Source organism: Oreochromis aureus, linkage group 1 (assembly GCF_013358895.1).
Source record: "Oreochromis aureus strain Israel breed Guangdong linkage group 1, ZZ_aureus, whole genome shotgun sequence".
In the NCBI taxonomy this organism is placed as follows: Eukaryota; Metazoa; Chordata; class Actinopteri; order Cichliformes; family Cichlidae; genus Oreochromis; species Oreochromis aureus.
Genome location: NC_052942.1, coordinates 41365139 through 41389149, shown reverse-complemented (window position 1 = coordinate 41389149; position 24011 = coordinate 41365139). Strand labels below are relative to the sequence as shown.

The 24011-nt window shown below is 48.6% G+C and overlaps 1 protein-coding gene across 6 annotated transcripts in view; it reads right to left on the bottom strand.

Annotated features, from left to right (window-relative positions):
• znf536 (zinc finger protein 536) overlaps window positions 1-24011 on the bottom strand; it is a 191108-nt gene that overhangs the window by 126308 nt on the left and 40789 nt on the right. For all 6 annotated transcript variants that reach the window (XM_039614233.1, XM_039614238.1, XM_039614230.1 and 3 more), the window contains one exon: window positions 13208-13315. The gene's annotated coding sequence lies outside the window, so the exon portion shown is untranslated. The remainder of the gene's footprint in view (window positions 1-13207; window positions 13316-24011) is intronic.

Here is a 24011-nt window from a genome sequence, read left to right as displayed (position 1 = left end):
AGTCATGCAGAAAAGCATATTTAGTGTGTATCATAAACAATAGGAGAGCAGAGAGGCACTAAGAAACCCACACAGGCACAGAAACAGACAAAGCCTGTAAAAATATCTAAACTGCCCCGTAAATAAAGACACATGTCGGAGACGTCTGCCGCACCACGAGAGGCCCGAGAAACAGGCGCAGAGATGCGGGCTGCTCGGCGCTGACGTGGATCGCGGCGGCACGCCGAGACTCGTTTGGACTCACAAAGTCCAAAAGGCGACTCAAAAGTCCCGACTGCAGCCTCTCTGCAGAAACCACAATAAAAAACACACACACACACACACACTCAGAGACGTGTGTGTGTGTGTGTGTGTGTGGTAGTCACCAGAACATCTTAGCCTTGACTGACAGATCTTTAGAGGTTGTCTGTTACAAATCTGTTGACCTTTGACCTCCCTCCAGAGTTGTAAAAACCACTCTCGTCGCCCTTAAGACTGTAAACAGCCTGCCCGTGTGTGTGTGTGTTTGTATTTGTGTGTGTGCACGGCTTGTTGTGTGTGTGTGTGTGTGTGTGTGTGTGTGTGTGTGTGGTGTAACCCTGAGGTTAAAGAGCAATCTGCAGCCAATTAAGCGCTTCACTAGGAGGGCCCTGCTTCCATGAATGAGAGGAATGCTGCACGAGCTTAAAGAGAGGGACTTGACTGAGTGCTCTGAAAGTGTGTGTGTGTGTGTGTGTGTGTGTGTGTGTGTGTGTGTGTGGTTTACAGTGCAGGTCTCTGTGCTGGTAACAATTAAGTGTCAGGGTGCTAATGTGAGGGTTTAAAAGTTCACCTCAGCCTGAAGCCCGAAACCTCCAAAGAGCAGCCAACATTTACTACAGTACACATGTACTAGTACACACGTATCAGTACACAGTACACATATAGTAGTTTACTGTACACATACAGTAGTATGTAAAGTAAACGTGACGTTTCCTTTAAGTAAAAAAGAATTCCCCTTCCTGTGGAACGCTGAGGAATCGGGATTTGCACTCAGTAACGTCAGCATGTATATTTAAAAGATGACGGCAAGATCACTGGGAACGACGTGGATCCAGGAGAACCTCAGGAAGCTGTCGTGGATCATTCAAGGCTGTAATTCTACGAGTTTTTTTGTGCCCTGTTAAAACATGGAAAATTACCTCCTCAACATGTCTTGGAGTTTTCCAGAGGCCTGGTAATGAACCTGCTTATTCTCACAAAAAGGGCGAGCTCAGCGGTTTGTTAGCAAAAGTCATAACAACTCAAAATAATTCATCATTTACAAAGCGCTCTGACAGAGGTCCGAAAATTAAATTGTTAAATTATTATTAAATTTGAAAGTCAAACCAAAAAACAACAAAAGAAAACAAAACAAATACAATTTTAATTAAAAAGTAAACAAAAAAAACATCCTGCTAACTAATAAAGGAATAGATAATGGAAACGTTACTTGCACTCGAAAACCATCAGACTGAAGTGAGTTTATAAAAACGTGTTTCCAGGAAGTTTCTGATTCTGTGACATCACCTTGGCGACGAGAGGGTCCTGAGACAAACAGGAAGCCAGTGGAGGGGCAACTTCTGCTGCACGTGCTGAACGGCTGATGAGACGAGAGCGTCTGAAATATTTGGAAGGACTCAAATAATTTGAGTCTGAGCTCCGACTGTAACAGGAGGCGGCATCAGCGTGACACATGGACAAGTGGGTGTGGCTAAAGGAGGAAGAGACGCCAGAACTATAAACTGTCAGCGTTCAGAGGCGGATGGACAACATTACCAAACAGGCGCTCCTAACTGTGGACGACCTCACTGAGCACGCTCGGAGACGTGCAGCGGGAAAGAGACAGGGCGCTGAGGATGGAGCAGCGGAGGCAGGAGGGACGGTCCCGTCCCGCTCTCCTTCACCTGCGCCTCCACCCAGCAGCCCCGACCATCCATCAGAGGCTGAGCAGAGGATCGGGGGCCAGAGTAATGAGCCGTGAGCCCCTTACACGTGTTGATGCGCTGCTAAATAAGATCCATTTACCCAGACTACCACCCTGCACCCCTCCCCTGATTCCCACACCCCCACCTGAAAGTCAGCCTCCGCCTCTCGTTTCACCTCCAGAGCAGCTTTGCATGAATCGTTGTTCAGAATAATCCTGCTTTACCCGATCCTCTGTCTGAAACGAGCTGCTGTAGCTCCTCTGCCTTAAGACGGTGTACTTCTGATTGGCTGCCCCTCACAGACAGACTGCAGTGCTGTATTTTATTTAGATCTGTTTTTACTCTATTCATATTCAGCATCTACTGATTATTTTTTATTGTACTTTGCTTTAGTTATTTTCCTTTCCTTATGCTGTGCTGTCAGCTGTTTCGTTGTAGCGTGTGTTTAATGTTCAACATGTTCATAACAAGCTGAAAAACCTTGTGAAGCCTCGTTTCTGGTTCTCGACGTCCAAGAGAGACGCCGGCGGCACGTCTGTGGGGCTTTTAATCAGAAAAGCCCGATCAGAAACACACCGAGTGTAATCTGAACCTGGGGCTGCTTTCACACACCTAAAACAGCGTGCACACGAGGAACGGCCTCGTTAGGAAACCCGTTTACCTGTCAGCACGTCTGTCACAAAGAAATGTAACACTGCCAGAGTCAGTCTGAGGGGTGGGGCTTCTATCCCCTCTCTGTGACATCATCCATGTCCAAAGAGAGAAAAGACTGTGATAAACTGAGTGTTTGTAGCAGCCTCACTGCACACACACACACACACACACACAATTAGTTTCATGTTTAATATAAACGTCCACCGCTGCAGCAGCAGACACATGACAGGAAATCAGAGAAGAACATTAAGGTCCTTTAAACACACCTCCTGTCACACAAACGGCTGTGTGTGTGTGTGTGTGTGTGTGTGTGTGTGTGTGTGTGCGTGCGTGCGCGTGCGCCTGTGGGCTGGGAGGACAGTGTACTGATCCAGTTACTCAGACAGACAGAAGCAATTGTTCTCCAGTTACAGAGTTTTCTCTGAGACTTGAGGGCATCACTGTCGAGTGTCGAGGCCATCAGGGAAGTCTCGCTTTAGACGATTACACTCGATCTGCTCGAGTGTGTGTGTGTGTGTGTGTGTGTGTGTGTGTGTGATGACAGGAGCCCACAGTGTGACCTCCACAGCCCTATATGAGCTCCAGCGAGGGTTACTTATTTCCTAAATGAGGGTTTTTAGCTCTCTGAGGCGCCGATTAAAATGGCCGCTCTTTCAACCTATCTGCACTCTAAAGCGGAAAAGCATCGTGAGAGCCGAGCATGCTCAGACAGCACGCGGGAGCAGAGAGACGGGGACGGAAACGCAGGGTAAGACAAAGAGCTGGAGGAAGGCAGGAAAGGGGACAGATTAGTGAACGAGGCTTTGGCGGCGCTGCCGGGGTGACAGAGAACGCCACTAATAATGAGATGTCTATTTTACCCACCAGCTCTCTGTCTCTCTTGCTGCTACGCCTGTTTTCCTCCGGCCCCCATTATCAGTGCACTTGAACCCGGGGATAACAATGAGTTCACAGAGATTGAGAAGTGCAGAGGCCTTAATTGTATGTATTTAGTCACGCAAACAGAGGCAATGGCCTGAGAACGCCTAGTTAGCCAATGACATCATTTAGCCACACAGCCACTTTAGCTCAATGGGGCTGCTGCGGCGTACGGCGCTCTGCCGCTTCATCGCTCGGCTCCTCTTTCAGCACGGACACGTTGGGGAAAATCTCTCTTTGTGCACATTTCACCTGGAATAACGTCCCGTTATTCAGTGTAAATGGAGAGAATAAAAGCACGCATTTGTGTTATTACTGCTGTTTGATCGTCTCCTGGTTCCCTGTGATTTGTGCCGTTTACGCGCCATTCGTGTTCCTCGGCTTCCTTTGTCATGTGTCCTCATGGACGAGCAGGACGCACTGATCCTCCGGGACCATAAAGTTCACTTGATCATTCTTTCTCGTCTCTACTGTACGCCTCTTTTTTCATTCATCGCGCTGGTTTTAAAAACATGTCAGCTGTCCAAGAAAATCCTCTGAACAGGCCGCTCCATGAAATTCATTTCGTATAAATGACACACAGCGACTGGAACGAGGGGATGTTTAACAATCCTGGCCGACTAAATAAGCAAAATTATTTCTTTAATAATCAAAACTGTTGATCAATGTTCTGCCAGCGAACTGCACAGAATCAGATTGTCTTTAAGATTTTTAATTTGTCTTTCAGGCAGCATTTCCACGTCTGCGTGTCCACAGCACCGAGTGGAAGTGACCTCCTGCTCTGAGTGTGTGTGTATTTGTTTGCATGCATACTTTTGTCAATCAATAGCGGTTGCTGGCAGTCACAAAGATGATGATGGCACCGACATGTTAGTGTGCCCGACTTGTTCGGCACAAAGAAGCGTGTGTGTGTGTGTGTGTGTGTGCGTGTCAGTGTGTCTGCATGCATGTGTGTGTGTGTGTGTGTGTGGAATGGAGGGGTGCTTCTCAAGCAGGGATGTCAGCACTTGAAAAATCAATCACCATCTGGGCTCATTTCATACAAAGGACGGAGGGAGGGGAGGAAAACTCACAAGCACACACACACAGACACACACACTCATACTTTGTGCATCTTTCATTTCATGCAAAGACAACAGAGGGCAAAACTGTGCGGCGGCTCCGCGCCCCTCTTGTCTCCTGCCTTTCTGATTTAAGTGAACACTTAACTCCTCGCCCGGACCCCGCTGCTATAAAAGCAGGTGCAATTTTCTCCTCGGGCCCGCACCTCCGCCTCGCCATTTTCAAATCAGAGGTTGCAGTGGCTGAAGCGATCGTGCGATGGAGGGAGGAAGGCTGGAGCGGGGAAAGGAGCGGCCACACCGGGGCACTCCCCGAGCCATTAGGGCAGCGCTGTGTGAACGCTGCGCATCAGGGCCGGCGTGCAAGGTCACCCAAAGCAAACAGGGATAAGAGGAAAGAAAAGCAAAGCCTGGTCTGCCTGAGCTGCGCCGCAGGTCAATGGGTTTGCCTCGCATTCACCAAAGTGCGGCCCTCGTCCACCACGCTTTCAGAGACGTTTTCATCCTCGCGCTTTTTTGTGCAAAAAGTGAACGTTTTACACAAACGCGGCGTTTCAAGTGCACACAAGCCCAGAGTGCGTGCGTGAGGGGTGACACGGTTTTTCTGCGGCGCTGCCTCCTTTCAGTCACACAGCTGTGTGAGAAATACCAGCGGCGGAGGCTGCTGATGCAGCGAAAGCATTTAATACTCGACAAACAGTTATCTAAGCCCATGTCCAATAGCTAGACACCACTGTAATGTGACCTACATACTAAGTGAATAAGATTTTTTGTATGTCGGTTGGGGTGCGGCGGGGGCGCGGCGCGGCGCTTTAGGAGAACTCATTCAAACGTCAGTAATAAGGTGGCAAAATCTGCCTTTTTCGCTCGCCCTTCGCCTGCTTGCAGAGAGAAAGCACAGTGTAATGTAACAGAACATATTGTGCCCTCCAAAGCATTGAACTGTCCCTGCTTTGTTCATCTCCACCCTCTGGAAACAGGACTCGCTCCATTTTTTTGACGAATTAATGAAAAAGCTGGTAGAAAGGTCTCTTATATTTCTCATTTCAATGTTTTCTGGTGTGTGTGTGAGAGAGGCCGAAGCACGGAGCAGACAGAGTATTTATGCTTCCACATATGAATAAATGATGTGAATAAACAGCACAGATACAGGACCAACGTCCTTCTGCTCTGCACGTGACGCCCACACGTCCAAAGGTCGCCGCCGCCACAGCGCGTTTAGAGTACGGCCGGAGGATTCACGTCAGAGCGGCTCTGATGGGTCTGGTGCCGGTCCGAGCGTCAGTCTGGCCACGTCGACAGAGCAGGTGTCCTTAGTAATGCACCACTGCGCTCTTGGATCTCTGCTTCTTAGAAAAGGGGAGGGGGGGAGGCAAAGCAAGCAACTAAAGGACAGTTAGAGGAAAGAAGGGGGGGCAAAGTTAGAGTCTGTTTCTGGCTGTAAATGCAGTCCTGGTTACTGCCACTCTTTGTTTGTCTGTGTCTATCTGCTGGAATGTGGGGGGATCGCCAAAGTGGAGGTAAGCGGAGCCATGTGCCTCCGCCTGCCTCCGCCGACTCTGCTAAAACTTGTTTGAATGCACCTAATTTCTTTGCTCCAGTCCAGCAGACTCCTGCACTCGTTATTTTGGGGATGATCAAAACACTGTGGCGATATCAGAAGATCGGCGGCGAGCCCAGCCGAGGAGAAACTAAGCAGAGGAAGACGTACTTAGTTAAGACCGTGCCTCTGCCCCCCTGCTGGGCTTCAGCTACACGGTACATAAATAACCATTATGAATCACGCTGTTTTGTCTCACCCCGCCGTTTCTCAAACGAGATCCAGTTTCCATTTAGCCGCGGTGGCGATGAGCGAGCCTCCTGCAACGTTTCAACAGTCCCACAAAATAAAATGTGTTTATCTAGCGTCTGAAAGCCCGCTAACTGGACGTTCGGTCGCTCCGACTTTATGTGTCAACTCGTGCCTACGAGAGACGACGTCCGAGAGGTCTGTCGTCGAAGGGAACCGAAAAGCTCGCATGTTTTCCTCTTTGGCGCCAGTTCAGAGGCCGCCGTGGCAGATTACGCAAACTTTACACCGTGGCAAATCCGCCCTTAGACCGTGCATCTTAAACCTTGTAGCAAAAATCAGGCCTCCATTCAGAGACGCTCCTTTGTAGAACTTAAATACATCCCAATGTGTCCATCAACAAAGGCCCCCGCCCTTCCTCCTCGCTCTCCGTGACACTTTAAGTTCGGGATTGTTCGGCGGGCCTGTGGGTGGGATTTTCATTCTCTGCCATTCTTCCTTTATTTTGCTCCTTCCATTGGAGCATTAGGGCGACCAGCCATTGAACTACAAGCGCTACTATAAAAATTAATCAGGATTAAAATGACCTCACACACAAAATTAAAGTTCCCCAATGTACACAATAAGGGCCTGTATCTTTTTTAAGACATGCTCAGCTTCCTTGGGAACAGGATTGTTTCTTGACAAAGTGGTCTCCGCTCAACAATGAGCACCTTTCAGACGCACACAGGGTCTGCCTTTAGAGCTGCAGGGAGAGACGGATTTCACATATCAATCAAAAGGGGGGTGGGGGGGTCCTCGTTTGGCCAGAGTGGTCCTTCAGAAACCACGAACGCGTCTGAATGGGGGATATGCGTTTCTCTCTTACCACTATTCATAAATACAGAGGACACGGGAGCAGCGGAGAGGGAGGGGATTCCTCTTAACGCTGGGTTTTTTTTGCACTTGTGTTTCCCTGTATGTGGGGGGGGGGGGGTCTGCAGAAGCACAGCTCCTAAGGCTGGCCCTGGTGCACAGACTGTACAATATTAGGGAAAAGTGGCTTTGTGAAGAGGAAACAGTGTTCAGTGTGTGCTCAACCACTCGCATTCAGCCACCCACCGCGCCGGCCGTGCACGCCGCTGAAAATGAATAAGGTGTCGGAGCAGGTAATTATTAAAACACCTCAACCCACATATAAGCTACACAGAGCACATTAAACACAGTGTCTTATAGTGGTGCTGTTTCTTTGACAGCTCTATTTATGGGTACACCTTAAAGGTCGCTTTATTAGGTCAGCGGCTTCCCCCTCCTGCTCGTATTCAGATCATCTCTGACTCATGCGAGCGCAGACACACACTCTGCCTGATTAAACTTACACCCGGTCGCTGATGACCCACTCGTGGTCACGCCGACACCTTTTGCCTGTAAGAGCGTTCATTTAAAGGTAGCGCCCTACCCGGACCCGACCCTGACCCTGTGCAGTCACAATAAGTCTCAACAACCAATCAAAGACAATATCAGTGCAAACATGTCCCCAAAAGGCTGGAGCTGGCGGGGCGCTCCCATCTTAGAGTGGGGGCACTGGAGCGCTCGTCCGATTGTCCCAGATTTGCATTTTTTATAACTCATTTAAGAAAGAAATTCAGAAATGAATATTAACCCATTTCTTTAAAGCGACGCCCACAGTATGGCGATGAACACAACATCATTCCAGATTAACATTTCAAAACGCAGCCTGTGTTTTCTCCCTTTGATGGATCATCAGAGCACCGACAGGGGAAACCTGGGAGGTTACCGCCCCCCCGCTCGCTCCGCGCCTCGTGGATTACATCATTTCTCTTTGCTCAGACCTCAGTCTGACATTAAAGTGTAAATGAAACAAAGTCTTAGTATTCATGTGGTGCATGTGTGCTATTTTTAAATTGGGGTGCTGTGAAAGTGTGGAATTGGGGACAAGGCAGCCTTGCACCGGGCCGTGACACAGACTTATGTTAAACCTAATTAGATCATGATAATAGCTTTAGGGCCCCAGTGATCAATGCTAGAGGTCTGTGGAGATGAACTTTCCTTAAGTTTCATGCAGCACGCCGGTCGTACTCAATTTTCTCTCACACACACACACGTTTGTGTTTCCATGGCTGCACAGAGCACCGCCTTAAAGCACCTGTGCATTCACGTTTTCAAATCCGGCCTCATAACAGATTTATGTGCTCATCACACACACACACACACACACACACACACACACACACACAGCTCAGTGGTGAATGAGCGCATGTGCTATAATAAACCAATCAGTCACTGATGGAGGAAGTGAATCATATCGATCATTACAATGCAGCGTGGCCTGGCACCAACCCAACTGCCGTTACACACAGCAGACCCACAAAAACTCACGCAACCGCAAAGGCCCCGCCCCCAAACCCACAGGACTGGATTTGATTGGACTGGAGAGTGTTTACTGGACCAGTTTGGAGTCAGAGTGATCGGCCTTCAGTTTCAGGCTCAGATATCTTTCAGGAAGGAGCCGCTCCTCTCCGTTTGTGAGGGCGCCTTTTGATTGGCTCACGTCACAAATGTGGCTGAGACCATTCGGCGTGAACGAGTCCCTTGTGACTCAATCAAAGACGAATAAAAAAGCGATAAGAGCCGGTCGGCCTTCTCAAAAACAACGGCCTCTGATTGGTCTTTCTGCAAACTGAGTCACTTCCACCCATAAAGGTGCCCAGGTATGTATAAGAGCGGACTCACAGCGTCCTTCGCCAGCCACGCCCAAAGTGTCAGAGCTGCCATGGCGGCGCGGAGGCGCTCTGCTGGTTTTAACTTTGAGCTTTAATAACATGTAATTAAGATCCTGCTGCAGTACGTGGAGCGCGCCTGTGATGGGTTCCTTAATAACGGGGAATCAGGAAGCCTGTTCGGCATCACCTGAATCCTCCGAGCCGCTCCCATAATGCGATTGTTCAATGCACCCGTAATGCGTCCAAATCACAAAAAAACACTTGCTGATTGGGAGCTGTTTTCCATTAGCAACCTTATGGAGGAGTCTAGTTTACAGCTAACAGACTCCTTGGATCACTCTCGCTGAAGACAAAGAGGATTCCTCACGCCTCCATTACTAACTAATGTAATTTGTGTAATGTAATATTTTAACGTGTCTGCGTCTGCTGACATGCTAGCTAGCTAGCTTGTGATTAGGCTAGATACAGGAAGCTGTGGGAATCCCTGTGCATATCAGCTGAGGTTGTATCAGTTGTTGAATTTCATCGCTCCACCCTAAGTGCTTCGCCCAACGCCGGCTGAGGAGACAGAAGTACTGGCTGAAAACGTGTTTGCTTGTATTATTTTCCTGTTGTGCACTCTGTGATTACCGTCAGAGAAAAATTAACCTGCGTATGTGAGCCTCATCGCTTTTTGAATGCCCAAAGTAGTACCGCGCCCTCAGCCCTGGTGTGGGGTTTCTGAGAAAATCAGATGATGGCGACGAGACTTTGTGAGCCACTGCTGCCACGCGGCGTTATTTACCCGATACGCCAGCGTTGAAACCAAAGAATAACGCTCGACTGCCTCCGTTTCCCTGAAGGTCCACATTAGAAATACATGAAACCAGTTCAGGTAAAGTCCAGTACTGGCTGCAGACCAGTCGATAACCAGTGTGTTCACATCAGGAAGGTGTCAGCCATAAAGGGCTGTTGGTCAGGCTGAGGAGCGTCAAAGAGCATCCAATCAAACTGCTTTATGCATAACCTCAGGCAGCAGATTGGTTAGCCTGCTGCCACCAAACACACAGCTATAACAACGAGATCGCTGTGACTTGTCAGAGGTCAGCCTAAATAACCCAAACCTGGCTCAGGTTAGAGCCAAGCAGCTTCAGAGCGATGGGCCGGTCCCAGCCAGGCCTCTGCATCTACAGCAACAGGAGGACGCACACACAGCGTGAGTTAAAGCCGACCGATGGCCATTTCTGAGTGCTTTGTGTGTTTGTTTTGGTTGCTGTAGTTGCAGTTGGAGAGGAACTCATCACACCTGAAGTGGACGGCAGATGAATAATTTAGCAAGCGGCCGGCGTAGTCCGTGGTCGTCTCTGTGTGCTGATAAAACAAGCCGCCCAGAGGAAGGCGTCCCGGATGATGTAAAGAGCTGCTGAAACCCTCCGACAAATAAAATGATTTAAGAGAGAAACTCCATGAAAGAAACGGCGTCCCTCGGCTCGGCGCTGAATGCGAGGTGTTAAGCTTTCCGTGGCGACATCTATCTCTCGCCACCACCTTGAGGGCATCTTTTAAGCAGAGGAATTTAGCCATTACGTGGCATTAACCTCATTAGAAAACACTCTTTAGCTGCTCCAAGATAAAATTGATTTACAGCTGCCATTTCCACCGCTGCTCTCGATCAATGGTTAAACTATCCCCTTTATGGCCCCGTGCACACTCTCTGCTCTTTTCTCCAGTTTTCTTTAACTGCTCTTTAATTTCATTCCCCCGTCCACTCTTGTCCTTGTGCCAGGTATGCATTCGCTGACAGGAACAGAGCTCGTCTCTGCGCCCCAGTGAGACCGTTCTGGACTCACTATCAAATCTCTGGCACAAAGTTGCTCTCTGAGTATTTCTGAGATAAAACAAGTTCATCTCAGCCTGATAAACATGTTGCTGAAGTTTTAGCTTAAGGTTGCTGTAGCTGCTGACGGAGTGACGAGCCTGCGCAGCTGCAGCTGCATGCCGTGTTTACGGGGATTAAGGTCTAGATGTCCTGGTACAGATTTGGGGTTAGACTGGTCCAAAGTCTGCCACAGACAAGCTTAAATGCTGAGGGTCTTCTTTGGTTTCTGGCCTTAAACTGTGACTTGAACATCAGCCCTGCTGGGCAGGCGTCTTAAATATGATTATAATAGCACTAATGAACTTGTGTTAGAAATAAAATCTTAGAATTTCACTCACCTAAACTGGAGCTCCGCCTTCTTGGACGGTCTATTAGTACAGTGACCACACAGCAGCCGTATTATTGGTCACATGATGTCATTAAAAATGCTCCAACAGCACAAACACGGTGCAGTTAGCTCAGGTGAAGTTAGGAGACAGCTAGCAGCTACGGCCACCTGTGCCACCATGCACCTGTCAGTCAAAGAGGCCACGCCCCTAACATGTAAACTCAGTTTAAACAGCTGAGTGACGGAAACATCCTCCTCCGTACACATGTTGTGTATCAGGCTGTAAACGTGTTTATTTCTGCTGGAAAGGAGCCTGTGGGGACCGACTCACTTCTGCCTCTGCTGGACGTCAGAGGAACTGCAGCTTTTGTCACTTTCAGCTCTGGAGTTTGAGACAGCGCTCAAAGCTCCGCATAAAGCTGATCTGTGGACTCACTGCACTGAGATGGGTCTCTGCAGGTGCTTTGATGAGAAGATTTTGGTCATTTGAAGCCACATGTTTGAGAAAGCGCGTCCCACTTTGCTGTGTCCACATGAAGTGGATGTAAGAGGCCGTGTACAGCTTAGCCAAGCAGAAAAGCCACACTCCGTGTGCCCGCGTGGCCAAACGTCAACGTTTGCCTCCCCACTTCTGACAGCTCAGGTTTATGCGGACGTTTAAGCAAATCACGCAACGCTATATTTCTTTGACCGATCAATACGACCGCCATTCCAGCTCTCCTTACTTCCCTCCCTCCTCCTTTCTCATCTCCCTCTGTCTGAGAGAATTGATCCGCACGCGTGGAGTGATATCAGCCGGCAGATAGAGCGATACGCCCCGCTCCCTCCCCGGCCCTCCTTTCACCACACTTCTGACACATAAATAAAATATGTGGCCTTTTTGTTTCGATTCACCGCCGTGTTAGTTCTGAGAAAAGAATATGGCGCGCAGGGCTCACACGGAGCTGTTGGTAGACAAGAGGGAGCTGAGAGCCGGCTGGTTGCCATCACTCACTGTTCACAGGCACTCTCCAAAATCCCCTGAACTTTCCGACATACGCATTTGTTAGAGTGACGCAGTCAGAGTCTGAAGAATGGCATCAGAAAATTAATGTGAGCACTAAATTATTCAGACGTTTTTTGCCATAATTCCTGACTTTACAATGGCACACACACACACACTCACACACACATCTATATATTCTCAGTCCCATCTGAATTATTGCTGATCCGTTTAGTGTCGGCATCCAAAATTGGCAGAGGAGAGCACGAGAGGTGATGTGAGGAGAGTTCAGCCCCCCGCCCCCGTCCCCACTTTAATACCAGCTGAAATAAATCTGCATGTATCGGGCCTGCTCTTAACACACGAACGCAACATGTTCCTCTACACCTCGGCTAGATATTCCCGATATGAGGCAAAGGCATTTCCGCAGCTGCACAACAAATATCTACTAGGTGAACTAACCTCGCATCCTCGGAGCGTCGGGCCGGCCCGACCGGCCTGACCCGCCCCCTCACCTTTATGTCAGGTCACACGCACGGGCGTATCGATGTTACGTAACGCAGGCCCGCCGCGCACCGGCACAGACGGCTGAGATAGCAGAGGTGCGACGCAGCAGCTTGGACTTGGAGGAACCACGACACCGGCTCACTAACGGGATTACAGAGGAATTATCTGTCGATATGCTCATGCAGTCTCCTCGCATGTCCAGCTGCTCAGTGAGCGACACCATCGTCATCATCACCCCATACATGCCACATCATAATGGGCTCAGCAGAGACTTCCCCTCCTCTCCATCTTTTCTCCTCTCCTTCCTTCCTTCCTTCCTTCCTTCCTCCTGCACTTGAGCCTCACTCATTCACACCACACTGCTGCGACCTATAAATACCCAAACCACTCACAGTTATTCCCTCCACCTTCCCCGCCTCACTTCCTCTCCCCTGAAAGCCCTGAGTCACCTCAGACAGTCACCTCAGCAGGTGGGTGGGGGTGCTTTCTTAGACAGCGTGATGGTGACGGTGTGCTCAGCGCCGTAAGCCGGCTTCAGCTCCGCTTCTGCTCGCCGCTGATCAGGGAGCCCTGCGAGAGACAGAGAGAGAGAGGAGATGAAAAAGTGCTGAGTCCGCCTCCACCGCCACTCTCCGCCTCCAGAATCCCCTCCTCAGAAAGGGGTTCCCCCCACCCCCCTGGAAAGAGGAGGGGGGTGAGCTGATGCTCTCACACCTGTGTGCGGTCACTGACTGCTCGGACAGCCAGAATGTAACTCTCTCCGTCCTTCAGCCCGACGAAGGCTGAAACACATCCAACCCAAACAATCCAAATGTGACGGCAGAACCCGATCGAGGAAATTTAACTTTTTACAGTGTGCTTACCCATATGGAGAAGAAATAGTAAAGACTTGCATAAGATGTGGCCTACTTCATATAGTGAATCATATAAGGCTTATATGATTTACTCATGAAAGTGGCCACTTTCATATATTGTTTCAGTAAGTATCCAAAACATACAAGTTTGAATTTATATAATTCTTCTGGGGATCTTATATCTGTTTTCACTCTTGTATGCTTTTCATACAAGTTTCACACAAACAGAAACAAACTTTTTAAGATTCATATATATATCTTTTCCATATGGGTATGTCACAAATTCACATGTAATTAAATTAGTTAAAGTCAACTTTGGTTTCTTTATTTAAAAGTGCTGTTAGTTAACATAGAAAGTGAGACTGACGCTGAGGTGGATGATCTTTAAAATATGGATGCTGTCGTCTTTAACGACAGCCTCTCTCAGCCAAGCGCACTCACTTCTTTAACTCGACATCTGATGACTGGGGCGGGACACTTTAGTACAAGTCGTGGTTTTGCCACCATTAGCACAGACTCTGCACAGGCAGCGAGCGCCACAGCCAGTCATTAGCTCTATAAGCAGCCTGAAATGTGACAGAAACCTCTCAGCTCAGTCCGTCTCCCATATGAAACATGCGTTTCATGTTTGGCTGTTAAACCCATTTTTAGAACAGTTCACTTGTCATCGTCAATAAAATCATAAAGCCCACCATCACTGAGGGACGTCAGACAAAATGTGCTTCCCTGTAACATCACACAGGGCCAGACATGGTAACTCCACCGCGCCGGAAACATCACCTCCAATTAAAAACGAAAACGCCACGCCAAACTTCAAAATGCCAATCCTGACCGAAGGGCGGCATCTCGGCCCTCTGCTGACAGAGTGAGCCTACCACAGCAGAGTGCACGGAGACGCTGATTCCAACAGGTTCCTTCACTCAGACTGGCTGTAATGTTGTTTCTTCATGGGAGCAAAGATAATGCCGGTGATATGAAGTTACTGATACTGTAAAGCAAAGCTGGTTCTCGCTCTCAGGTTCAGACCGAAGCCCTGCACATTAAGGCTTTAAAGGAGAAACCAGCTCCTGCACAGAGCTGCAGATCCATATTTCATGCAGCAGATATCCAGGTCATTAAGCAACATTCTGACACCTCTGTTATTTACTACCCCGAGCGCTTTCCTACCTCGTTTAATCAGACTTTACTAAAAGCCGCTGACTCAGAGAGAAACCTTCTTTCTTTCTTTCTCTGCGCTCTGTTTATGTTTATCTCCTCGCTGCGTTCTGCTGCATTCGCCGCCTTCCTCGCCTTCTCTTTGCTTACTTACTCATATCTTTCAAAATGTCTATTTCACACGGGGCTGGGGGGAGGGGGGGCTGAGACACAGATCACAAAAGAGCAAATAGGGGGTGAGGGGATGAGGGGTGCTCCCAGCCAGCGGTCAGGTGATAAACTTGTAAGTGCCTCACCAAACGCACCACCTCACACGCCCTCGCCGTCCCCACGCCAATGTGTTAAACAGCCGAGTGCACCGTTTTCTCCTCAGAAGAGGGTTACCTTCGATTTTCACTGCTGGGAAGGGAGCTGTGTGTGTGTGTGTGGGGGGGGTGTCAGCTCAAAACAAGTTATCTTTAATGGACAAATCAGGACGCAGAGCTTCAGGAAACAAGAGGGGCAAGTGTGTGTGTGTGTGTGTGGGGGTTGACAGCTGTGTTTGGTGCAGTCGGGGTCAGGGGTCAGGAGCCGACCAACACATACACACAAACAAACGCTCACACACACACCACCGTCCCCGCTAAATGAAACTTGGATGTAATATTGTTCTTGTCACCACGGCCATCTGATGTCCACACACACACAGAGCAACACACACACACACAAAAGGTGTAGTGAAGCTACACATTCATGCGCACCAGCCTTCCACACATCCCCACCCCTTCCCCTTCTCTAGCACACACACACACACACACACACTCTGCAGGATAAGACATGAGGAAATGGATGCCCATGTTTTGTGGGACCACCTGTTCATCCTGGATACAAGTCTGAGAACCCAGTAAGGGTTAACCCTCTTTGTGGGAGGGAGCCAGGAACGTGTGTGTGTGTGTGTGTGTGTGTGTGTGTGTGTGTGTGTGTGTGTGTGCGAGCGCTGGCACCGCCCCATCTGAAACGTGCCCCATGAGTGGCAGACTGGCTCAGGCTGTCCGGCTGGGAGGGAACAGAGCCCACTGCTGGACCACCTCCCCAGCAACACACACACACACACACACACGCACGCACGCACGCACAGACACACACACACACACACACACACACACACACACGCACGCACGCACGTAATCCTTTCTATGGGGAGCATCTTTGCTCTCCATCACTACCTGCTCGCCAAAGAAAAAGAAAGGAAGAACAAAAGGAGGAGAACAAGTTGGTTTGCGGTCGAGTGTTTGATTCTAATATTAAACTATATAAAAATCAAACCCCACAAATGATTCATGCGTTCACATGATCCCTGATTCTTTTTCAGCACAATGCATGAAACAAGGCAAAGCACTGGAGATGAGCTCGACCACACGAGTTCTTCAGAGGAAACCGATCTACCGATCTCACTCAGGTTAGAAGAAAACAGAATCAGGTTTCCTGATTCACGCGTCATCCTCGAAATTACTCTAAAAACAGGGAAGCATTCAGCTCTGCGTACTCCATCGATAAAGAAAAACAAAACTAGAGAAATTAGTTTTATATAAAGTCCTCACGTCTATACTGTATACACAGGAAAAAGTTATTATCTCTTATTTATTCCATAACTGATTCCAGCATCTTCACACTCTGCTTCACTGCTCATATAAATATGCTGTGTGTGTTGCTGCTGTCTGTTATCTATTCTGTTACACTCAGAGCAAAGAAATAACCAGAGCCCAGGTCCTTTGTATGCGTCTACATACTTGTCAACAAAGTTGATTCTGATCCTGATTAAAAAATAAAAACAGAGGGGGGAAGCCACTCAGCCAGCTGACTGTGTTTAGGACAGGAAGATGGAGGACGAGTGTTAAACTGCCCGCAGTGAAAGCTGAAGGTTTGACAGAGAGTCTAAAGGCGAGCTGCACGTGAGCAGAGCCGATGGAGAGACCGAGAACGACCGATGACGTGTTTATTTCTATAAAGGCAGAGACAGAGACCTGCAGCAGCCTCGTGACGAGGCTCGAGATGCCAGAGACGCCAGAAATATGAGAAACATCGGAAATACCAGAAGCACTGAAAACACAAGAAATATCAGAAACATTAGAAACATGGTCGGTACATCGGGGGAAATGTCATGGCATGTTTGTCGTGTCTACACAAACACAAGTCTCACCCAAACTTAACCCCACGAGGTGAAGACAGCAGGTTACAGGTGTGTGTGTTGGGGGGGGGGGTGTCCTGCTCACACCAACCGTTTCACACAAACACCTGAAGTATCTGAATCATGAATCTCATCGTTCTCCAAAGTGTCTACAAAAAGCCCCCCACCCCACCCACCACCACCAACAAATAATCACCTCCTCACAGGAAGCCGAGGAGCATTAAAAAAACAGCAATCTTGTCTTTAAACGAAAAGGGGAAAATATTTTAAGGGGCAATGAATTTCGTGGAGCTGAATAGGATGTTGGTACATGTTTTACTAAAGGAAATATAATGGCAGACTATTATTAGATCACATTAATCACGAGTGTGCCAAAGGCAGTGACAGCCGTGCTGAAAAGGATTGAAAACGCTGGTAATGGATATAAATTACCCATTGTGTGATAAAAGGATTTTTTCTTCACTAAGAAGGTAAAAAGGAATAAAAACACTAAGAGAGCCACTAAACGGTGTGTGTGTGTGTGTGTGTACATATTTATCTGTGTGTGTGAGTGTCCTGCTGCCTGCCTGCCTGTGTGTGTGTAACATGTAATAATACAGGGTTATCAGTGCGGGATTAAAATTTTAAGGGAATCAGATAGTGACAGTGAGGCCCTGCGTTTAAAGGCGGCTCTGACAGAAAAGAGCGAAGGATTAAAAACAGATTAAATTGGTTCATAGTGACGGAGATGAAAGGAAGGAAGGAAGGAGGAAGAGCGCGGGGGGAAGGAGAGAGTGCTTTGACAGAGGTCTGTCAGGCTTTTGGCACCGTGATAATGAGTCACATCTCCCATGCACTGTTATTTATCGCCGACTTGGCTCACAAACAAAAGATCAATAATTTTGAGCAAATCTAATGTTGTCCTCAATGCTAATGTGCTCATCCATCACATCTGCCATCTTCACCGAGGAGATGGACTGATTCCCTGTTTATTTGGAGATCAAATGCAATTGTATCACATGTCTCTAATAACAGAGGAAGCCCCCTCCCACGTGAGCGCGTGCGTGCACGCCGCCTTGGATCGCGGCCATGTATATGTAGTTGAGCCGTCGTGCTCGGGATGTCACGTATGTGTAAATGATAATATATGGAAGGAAAAGGCGATGCGTCGCCACGCATCAATCTTCATTTCTTCCTCAGACCTTGCTTTGTGAAATATGAAGTGTGTCAACGGCCTGTCCCCCCACAACACGGGAGGCGCGCGAAGATCCGTCAAAGCGGCCCGCCCAGCGTGGCGCGGCTCGCCTGCAGCGCAGACGCGCGAGAAGACAGCAGATCCTTCACTGACAACTAGCCCTGGGTGAGACACTTCCCAGCCACCTGAACTCAATCAGGCCCCGGTGGAGGCGGCGTTTGGGTATTTCATTTCATCTCTGTCCCCTTACTCACTCAAGGTGCGTTTGATTTATCTCCCGATGCCACGCGCAGGAACGCAAATCGCATTTGGAATCTAGCGTCGGGGTTCGTTCAGCTGCTTTTCCGACGGCTGCGGGCGGGATCAAAGGAAAGGCCACTCCGACCGTTGGCTTCGTCTGAGAGTTTCTCTGCTCTCCGTTGGCACGCCGAGCTCACCCGCCGAACGCCGATATCGAGCAGGCCGATGGTGGAGTCGGTGGCAGGTGGAATACGCTAAGCTCCTTCCCTGCTCCCTGGGTGAGGTGTGAGGAGCAAAACAATGACAGACAAAGGTCACCTGGCCCACAACACCCCACCTGCTGAGGTGTCGACCTGCCAAACGCACCCCTGAGGCAGGAGGAAAGGAAGGAAAGGAAAGAGTGTGCAAGGGAACAAAGACTTTAAGAAAAGACAGTCCGGTCCTCGGGATGACCAGGAAATGGGATCGGCATCTGTTAAACGGGACGTTTGGAGGAACGATTTCTTCCACGATGACATCATACGCAGTCACAGAGAGAGTGGCGCCTTTATGGACGGGGAGACATTTAATCCTGATTGTAATGACATCAGTAACGGGAAACTGGAGACAAATAACCCTTACTGATCCAAACTAGTCTTTGTTAGCTAGTTAACGTGCATAAAGCTTACTGCACACCTGAACCACTAAAACCTTAGAACGAGGTTTTTCCAAAGAGCCAATCAGCAAGCAAAGAGGACAAGACACGAGCCAATCGTGGTCTGCGGTGTGGACATCGCAGTAGTCAGCGCAGTGCTGCTAGGACTGACCTCACAATTGCCTGAGAACAGGCTCCGTGACCAGCGATAAAACAGCAATAACATCAATAATTAATACGTGACACAGAAGACGTGTCATCATCACCATCGTGTCTTCAGACATGATTCATTTTTATAAAACACAGAAAAAGTTTTATTCCACTGTGACGTAAAATTATAACATTACTCATCATTAATAAATATTATTTTATTTATATCAGTTTAAATAAGTGTCAGTTTACAAAAGTAATATTAGCTGTTCTGTTCTAAAATTAATTCAGTTTCGTGTCCTACACGTGTGAGCCTCTGCCTCCATGTTTAAAAAAAAAACACACACACTTAACCTTCGAAGTAAGAGTCCAAAGGTTTTGCAGATTTTGGAAATAGTAACAAATAAGAAATGGTTCAAATGCGTTACTGTACATTTTTAATTTGTCAGGGATCTATAAACGGCCTCCACGGTGGATGATTTCTTCAAACCAGCTTCGAAGCAGCATCTTCTCATATGTGGATTTTTCTGTGCATGAAAGTGTTTATGACGAGGGCAGCGTGCACTGAGCTGTGTCTCAGCCCGGCTGCTGTATGATGATTTGGTGGAAGGTGAGAGGAGAAGATGCTGGCTGTAGCAGGTCGGGACCTTGGCAGGTGAGATAATAAAGCCTTGACATAAGGCTGAGAGCAGGGAGGCACACCACGACCCGGTGCACCTCCCAACCGCACCTCATTCTCTCTCTCGCCGGGTATTTCCACCCCGCTGTTTACATGCTCAGACACCTGGGAGGGCGGCAGACGTCCTCCGTGTTCAGAGCGGTGTCAGGGCACGGCTAAAGGTCAACGTGCACGTGCGGCGCCGAGGAGCACATTTTTACTTTGATAAAATGTCTTGGACGTGAGATGGCATGTTTGAGAAACAGCTGCAGTTTAAGTGACGCTGAGATGCAAATGCAAACACATGCGGCGTGAATGACACAGAACCGTGCAGTCATCAGCGTGACACACAGAATCACAGGTCAGCGCCTCTGATTCAGACAAAGCTTTGTGTAACACCGAAGAGTCACATGTTAGATCTGTTCGTGGAAACGTAGCGTTTTACACCCGCAGAGGAAGCGCGTCTCAGCCCGGTTTGTAATAAGTTACCAGTGTACGTCTGTAATGAGCACACAGTCGTAATCTTTATCGTCGCAGACACTATCACCATCATCATCAACGCCGTCATCTGCAATCATCAGGCCGATCAGACGCCGTATTTTATTACAGCCAGGGTGGCATGGGTAGTCAGAGGATGGTGATGAAGCCGTGTGAGGATCCGTTCACACCGAGCGCGTCTGCGTCTCACAGAGAAGCAGAGCAGGAGCCCCTGTGCACCCTCCCCCAACGAACGCCTCGATTTACATTTACGCCTAAATACGTCCAATGCCGACAAACAAGAGCTCGAAAACATGACTTTATTCACCCCGCTAACACGTGCTGGGTTAGTCTGAGGGTCTGCTTTGATCAACGTGAAATCTTTTCTATAGAAAAGATTGAAGTGCCCAAATGGAAAAACCTGAATCCCAAACACGTGTCTGGTTAATGTGCGGCACAAACTGAACTCACCCTGACCCTCGACAGGTCGCCATGAGCCGTGTTTGAACTGTGCATTTCTTCTGCTCGGGCTCTGGAGGTTTGGGAGCTGAAGCTTCCTTCAGCCTCCACCTTTCATCCATTTCACTGATTTATTATCATCGATCATTTTCGGACAAGTGAAAATAACAAGTGAAAAGATCATCTCTGGTTTGTGTTTATAGCAAGGATGCATTTTAATTTATTCCTCCTATCAGCCGCAAGCTCACGTTAGACACGCGACCACCCCAGACTGACTGACAGCTACTTATCCAGGCACACGGCACCGTACGACATCCAGGCTAACGGTCTCTGAATTCATTACTGATCCAGAGCAGCTTTGCAGGATTCACAGTTCAGAATGAGGCTTCTTTTTCTGATCCCGGGTCCCAGTACAGCCCCTCCTTTCTCTGAAAAAAGCTCCTCCCACTTTAAGACTTTCTTCTTTTAATTGGCTGCCACTCACTGCAGGTGGGTGGGGCTTGTAGCCCCTCTCTGCGACATCATGGAGATCCAGCTGAGCTTTGGGCTTGCAAAGATTACCGCACACTGAGTTGATTATTAGAAACTCTGGCTGTGTTTGACAGGAAGAGAAGAACTACGACAGGAAGTGAGGAGCAGCGCCACCAGCGTGTATACATGCGATGGCAGCGTTCAGGGCAGGTGTGTCTGTAATGACCTCACAGGATGGACAGGTGCCGTGCACCTCTCTCTCGTTTTGGTCCCCGAGTATCACCGCCCGCGGGATTTCGCTGCTCTAAAGGGCCGTGTCAGAGATCTCGACAACACGCTTCTCCCTGAGCCGCCGCTGTCATGTTCCCTCTGCTCCTCGCTTCCACCCCCACCCGTCTCCTCTGAGCCGCTCAGACTCGAGCTGGAGACTTTCTCCCTGAGCATTTTCACTTGTCATTTTTTTAAACACACATATCAAAGTGGAGAGTTACGGGGGGGGCGAAGACAGATGTTTCTCTTATGCCTTTCTACTCGAGTACAATGAAGCTTTGGAAAGGGAAGAGAGAAAGAGAGGGAGAAAAGACATTTGCAGAGATCCTTTTGCAATCCACATCCTTTCTCTCGACGACTGGCAATACATCATTTGTATTGATGCAATATTAAATTTCAATATCGCATGTCAAAAGGTACAAAATGATAGATCATAGCCTAACTAAATGAATTATTAAAGGCCTAAGCCAGCTATGCTATCGGCTCCTCTTACAATCAGCTGTGTCAGAGGAGTGCAGTTGGTGATTCTGGCAGCGTTTCAAAGCTTTGTCGTTTTTCTTTCTAGTCGCATCCCGGCTTTCTTAATCGAGCTTTCTGTCACTTATTAATGTTCCCGAGGAACTCAAAACCACAGATCTTTCCCTCCCAATAACAGCAGGCCTAACTCACGTCCTTTCATTCCTCCAGAAACATTATTTTTTTCAAAATATTAATGAATAAAGTCATAATTAAATATTCAACACTGAACAGAGGGTAAGCCAGAGCAAGCATGTTGACTTCTGTTGGATGTCTTAAGTGCAGCAAAGGCGAGCAGAGCGGCGGTGGAGGCGGAGACTCGTTCTGCGTGCTGTGATTTATGTGCTCCTTCTGCGACCCTCGAACTTTATCTCTATTTTCTCCGTCTGATAGAGCAACGCTGCGACCCTCTCTGCGCCTTGCCACAGAGCTGCCGCTTACCAGACTCCATGTTGGATTCTAATTTACGATCTGAGTCAAAGGTCGCATCTCTGAGGCCTCGTCGAGTCGTCTCCTACAGAAGGCTGAGTCGAGTCTTCCAGTCTTTCCTCTTCCTGCTTCAATCTAAACCCAGTGGCTGTTAACGCCAACTTAACCTTCCTAACACTGAGAGGCGTTTCCTGAAACCCTCATAATCAAAGACACTCGTGGAAGTGATAACGAACAGACGAGGCTCATATGGTCTGCAGGACCTGGAATGCCAGCAGAGTGAGGCTCGACCCTTTGGCTGGTGCTTTTCTGCAAACACTCGCTGTCTTCATCGTCTCTGGCAGTTTAATGAGCCACAGGTGCAGCTGCCTCTCAGGTGAATCTGTCCTCCACGTTGTTCTGCTTCTGCCTGGTGCTTAGAGCGACCCCCACCGCTCGCAGAGCATCTCCAGACCAGAGCAGGACGGTCGAACCACCGGATGAGGGACTCTCTGAAGAGGCAGCTGAATGATGCTGAGGACCGCCACAGTCACAACCTGACAGTCCCAAAACCAGGAGGGACGAGTCTAGCTGACGTTCAAAATAAGAGCAAGGGGGTTTCACACAGTAAAAATAATAATGATGGGATTTTTAAAAGTCCCATTATGAGTCAAGCCAAGTCACATCTGTACGTGTGAAAGAGTTTTCATTAATGAAACCACTCTGTGACATCACTCACTGAGGTCAACAGGCTAACAGCGACTTTTGTTTTTGACTGCTAAATTTTACATAAAGAACGTATTATTTACTCATTTGTGTCATTCAGGTCTCAGCAGATGTTTCCAGAATCAACAACAGAGCCGAGACGACTCTAAACCAAGCTGCACGCATCATCACCTGGCTCTCTTCCACAGCGTTGTCCTGCCCAAGGTTTTTTTCTGTCAAAAGGGAGTTTTTGCTTCCCACTGTTGCCAACAGCTTGCTGATAGGGGGTCGCCTGAATGCAGGGTCTTTGCCTCGCAGTTTAAAGCACCTTGAGGTGACTGCTGTTGTAACTAAAATTCAAGGCGTCCCTCTTTCAGCTTTTTCAGCCCGATCGGCTCAGTTCTCCTGAAAGTTCCCCGTCTGCACGCAAACGGCCGAGCGGCTCCGCATTCTGCTTTTCTCTCTGTGGCTCGTCCGTTAATTCTCCCGCGCTCGCCCAATGTCCTCAATCCTTAACCCCCGTGAGGTTTTAATTGCAGGCTCCAGATTGCGGGCCGGTCAGGGCCTGGCGACCCCCACGAGAAGTCGCAGCCTCCATTTAGCTCCCGGATCCAACGCGAGCGAACACAGGGCCCCCGTGTTATCGTGCGAGCGCTGGCTGGCAAAAATTCAATTTTCATCCCCCCCTTTTGTATCCGAGCCTGCTGTCTTTGCCCTAACGATGCTCTGTCATCAGCCCCCCCTCCTCCCCGACACACACACGGTTCCTCCTGCCTTCTCCCTTCAACAACAGAACACAGTGGAGTCGTTAGGACCCTCTCTTCATTACTTCAAAAAACCAATCATTAGACACCAGAGTATATACGTAATTAGAAAATCACTTCCTTTGCAATCCCGGCTAAGTAGTTTACATACTGTAATTACAGGG